The sequence below is a fragment of the Pinus tabuliformis genome, chromosome 8 (assembly GCF_031772625.1).
Source record: "Pinus tabuliformis cultivar Carrire ecotype Pingquan chromosome 8, CPIR1, whole genome shotgun sequence".
Lineage (NCBI taxonomy): Eukaryota > Viridiplantae > Streptophyta > Pinopsida > Pinales > Pinaceae > Pinus > Pinus tabuliformis.
The window spans coordinates 1559664094-1559668138 of NC_142294.1; positions in this window are offsets into that span (position 1 = coordinate 1559664094).

Below are 4045 nucleotides of genomic sequence, written 5' to 3' on the forward strand. Positions count from 1 at the left end.
AAGATGTTTTCTGAGATCAAAAAGCGGTCAAGACGAGAGGCTATCCGGTGTTCCCCTCCTCTTCGGTTGTTCCATGTGAAGAGCCCATTTTTTGGGGGGATGTCGACCAGTTGGGCTGATTCCATGAAGTCAACAAAGAGTTCAGAGTCTCTGTTTAGTCGCCGGAGGCCTCCTTTTTTTTCCAGGAGGGTGGTAATCATGTTGAAATCCCCTCCCATTATGATCTTTGAATGTTGGTGTCTTAGCTTTAACTTCATTAAGGAGTTGAGGAACGAAGTTTTATCTTCTAAACGCTGAGGCCCATAGACATTTATACAGAGGTAGGTTTCAGAGTTACCTGTGAGTTGAAATTCTGTGGCAATGTATGATCTGGTAGCTTCCATAGAGGTGATTTCAATGACTCTGGAATCCCAGAGGGTTGCAATGCCTCCTTCCCATCCGTGACTGGCTGATTCTATGTATTTGATAGATTTTCCTAGCTTTTTGGTGATGTTCTCCAGCTGATCAGTGGCACATTTTGTTTCCTGAATGAGCATAATATCTGGTTTTTCCTGTTGTAACTTCCTCTTGAGAAGTCGTTGTTTGACTTGGCTGTTGAGCCCTCTTGTATTCCAGGAGATGATTTTCATTGATGATGATGAGGTTATTGGTAGGACAGGAAGGCATGTAAATCCTTCATTTTGCCTGAATTGATCATAAAGATACCCAAATCATGAAGAACCTCTCCATTCGTCCTTCGGCCTCTTTTTTTGTTTTGCTTCCGTCCTAATGAATGAAGAAAAAGACTTTTGGATTGGTTACCTGTGCTTTTCATGATTCCTAATCTCTTCTTTTGCTTGTCTAGCGCCGCTTGTTGTCTTGCTATGAAGAGGTCGCTGATCTTCTTTATTTCTTCCTCCGGGATATTTTCCAGCCCTTGTGTTCTCCAGTGTTTTTCCATTTCTGTCAGGTTTACCCCTTCTTTTTCTAGAACTTCATTGAGTTCTAGGTCTTCCCCATCGCTTGTTAACATGTCTGTGTCTTCATCTCGTTCATCTGCTATTTCATGCGTTTGTATTGCTGCATTTTCGATGGTTTCCTCTACATCCGTTGAGCGATGGTCTGTCATAGTTTTTTGAGGATCTTCTGGTAACCTTATCTCTTTGTTGTTTCCTTCTGAGTCTGCTTCTGAGTCCAGAATGCTGAAGGGGTTAAGAGTTATGCTGGGATCTGTCACTGCTTTGTTTACTCTTTTCCTGTAGGCCCTTTGTCGTGATTTTGGTTTTTTGAAAACCTCCCGGTTCTGGGCCGGCTGCTCAGGCTTGGCTTCTTCAACAGGTTTGATTAATGGGCATTCCCTTACGAGGTGACCGTGTTCATGGCATTTCCTACATCGGAAGGGGATCTGTTCGTAGTCGATAGGTTGAAAGTAATCTTCATCTCTGAACTCTAGCCACAGTCCTTCATGTAGGGCACCTGAGACATCCATTTCAACGCAGATCCTGGCACAGGAGGTGTACTTCCTTTGCATAGTTGCCTCCGAGGCTTTAATGAAGGTGCCAAGTCGGTCTCCTATGCACTTTAGAGTTGCTAAGCCCCAGTAATCGATAGGTAAAGAGAAGAGGCGGATCCACACAGGGACTTGGGTGAAAGTTTCCTTTTCAGGTACGAAGTTTGCTTTCCAAGGCCTCATGTAGAGGCCTGCTGATGAAAGGAAGTAAGGCCCTCCATCGAAGATCCTATCCTTATCTTCTAGGTTAGAAAAGACAACAGTAAAAAAACCCTTAGCTCCGAGATGAAGTTTGACATCACCTTTTGGTCGCCAGTGCTGTTTGATCCATTGGCAAAGAGCTCTTTCTGATGGCCACAGACCCATAAACTTACAGATGATTGCATGCTCCATCATGTGGTCTCTGTAGGCCTGAATATCTGGATCTGAGAAAACCACACGGAGGGCTTCCTTTTTTTTGGGTTTGCAGACTCCTTGCTGGGTATTTTCAGGGCTGAGGTTGGGAGCTTCCGTTTTATCCTCGTCTTCTATGGGGCGTTTTCCCTCCCTTTGTTCCTTTTCTTCATCTGACGGGGCTATTATTGGGCCTGAGCTGTTTTGGCCTGCATTTGGTTTGTTTCCGTGCTTCTCCTGCCTGTTACTGACTTTTCCTGGCATCTCTGATCCGTGATTTGGATCTTTCTGCCCCTGGGTTGCTCTTCCGCGGCTTGTCCCCGAGCTGTCTTTTCGGGCTTCATACCCAGAGATATTAAAACCTTCATGAGTTGTGTGTTTCTGCATGACTATTTCTCTGTAAGATGGGGTCCCAGTGGACCCCCCGTCTGTCATTTGTCGGGCCAGTACACGGCCTCTGAGAAGGAGATCAACTAATCGGTCTCTATGCGCTGCCAGAACTGTTGGAGACCCTGTCCAAAACAGTGCTAAACCCTAGGTTCCCTGTGTTCTAGGTTGCAGAGCCATTTTCTGGAACTAGAATCCCTCCATGTGTAGGAGGTTATCATCAAGTGGTAAATTAACTTTCCTCAATGAGCTGTGGATTTTGAGAGTGCAATCAAGAGTGAGCTGTGAGACTTCCATAACAGTCATCCCATAAAGCTCTCAATCAAACACCCATTTGGCTTCTAGGGCTTTGCTTCGTTCCAGTACACAATCTCCAACCCTTGGAAAATAAAGGATGTGTGTGTTAAAATCTAGAGATATTTAGCAGAAATGGACAATATTGGGGTTTGGCAGCATGAAGGGTTGAGCGGGAATCTCATGCATTTTGGCAGCGCAACAACACTTACAGAGTGTCGTCTTCACTGTTGAGGCACAAAAGAAACATAGAGGTAGGGCAGGATCAAAATTTCAAGTGAAGGTAGAGGGCACATGGAAATTGGTAGTGTTACCCACCACCTGTGGGTGACACCCATAGGAGAAATTTTTCTCCTAGATTATCTTCATCCGACAGCCAATAGCGCCTTGCGGCCACCAGACAGCTCGATGTGCCATCATCTTTGCCACCTGAGCCAACCATTATGCACCCTCGCCCATCTGTCATGATCGTATGTTTGAAGTTGGTGGGCCTTCCAACCCCGAAGGTATGGCTTCCATTATGTAGTTGAGTATTTTGCTTACTTATCATGGAAACTTCTAGGCATGGATTAGTGGGAGGTAGAAAGAATTGGCTTGGTTTGAACTCTTGTCCCCTTTTCCAACTTGTTGGTTAAGCTTGTGTCCTAGTCCCGTGGGATCTCCTTTATTGGCTGCTAGCTTTAGGAGTGGCACTACACGGGAAATCCCGATTTTGCATGTGTGGTCCCACTTCCAGACACCACATACATCACTCCCCACCACTCATTATAACCCATTTTCACATATTTCCCATCTGGGTCCATATTTGTTTGTTGGGTCCACAAGGCATTAGCCTCCCCCTCCCCTTGTCCACACTTTGGGTCGGGCCTAAAGTTATGCTCTAGAGGTTGATGCAGCTAAAAAGAAAGTAAAAAGCATAATTTGGCCACTTTCAACAAGAATGCACAATAAAACGCAAAAGATGGTCTAAACATACAAATTTAGCATGTGGGAAAAATACAACATGAGCTCTACCTCTATCATCATGGCCATCACCCTGGTTCCTAGGGCCCTTCATATTGGCCTCTGCATCATTAAGGAACCCATGATTGTCCCAACCTTTGGTGGGCAATGAGCTGCCCAAACTTAATGGGGTAATCACTGCTATATCTTATACATCATGCTTTCAATCCTTGGAGCCTTGAGCAGTTATAAAAGAACAATCAATAAAAAGCAAAACGCATGTGAAGAAGGGTGGAAAAACAAAGTCCGAGGTAACTCATGTACCTCGATTACTCCCTCATGAGGATGATTTTGTGCCCCCACAACCACTTAGGGGCACCACAGGTCATTTTCTTAGAGATATAGGGGCTATCCCCTTCATCATTAATTTTGGAGCCCTTCTATCAATTTTGGCACATGTTGGACTTCATTTGGCCTTCCAATGACCCTCCTAGCTATCGTAATATAATTTTAGCCCTCTTGAAAGACTTATTTTTCAGA